Genomic DNA, 486 nt, shown 5'->3' with positions numbered 1-486 from the left:
AAAAAATCGTTCTGAAAATGATTCCAACGATATCGTTTCTCTGCCTTTATCGTTATAGCTGTGGTGTGGACTCTTCTATTCTTTAATATTGAGAACAATTTTTAGAACTATATCTTTTATCGTTATCTTTATAGTTATCGTGCTTGGTGTGATCAGGCCTTAACAAGATAAGACACACCTGAGGAGACTAATCTAGGGGAACCAATGAATAAACGGACTACAAACTGACTACAAACACCACGGGAGACAGGAAGTGACATAAAAGTCCAGGGCAAGGCACAGAGAGCATGAAACAAAAACAAGAAAGAGTTGATTTGTGAGGAGAGCAATCACGTTTATTTTCTGAACACCTCAAAATTACAAACCAAAACAAACAAACACTATATTTCAAAAAGGTTAAGGTTAAGTAAAATTAAAAAGCCGAAGCCTTCTTGCAGTGGATGTGCTGGTTTGGGCCTCATTGCCGCTGCAGTCACGTCCTCATCT

This window comes from Sinocyclocheilus grahami, unplaced genomic scaffold, assembly GCF_001515645.1.
Source record: "Sinocyclocheilus grahami isolate Dianchi unplaced genomic scaffold, SAMN03320097.WGS_v1.1 scaffold85.1, whole genome shotgun sequence".
In the NCBI taxonomy this organism is placed as follows: Eukaryota; Metazoa; Chordata; class Actinopteri; order Cypriniformes; family Cyprinidae; genus Sinocyclocheilus; species Sinocyclocheilus grahami.
The sequence above is the reverse complement of the archived record's forward strand: the minus strand, read 5'-3'. Positions refer to the sequence as shown.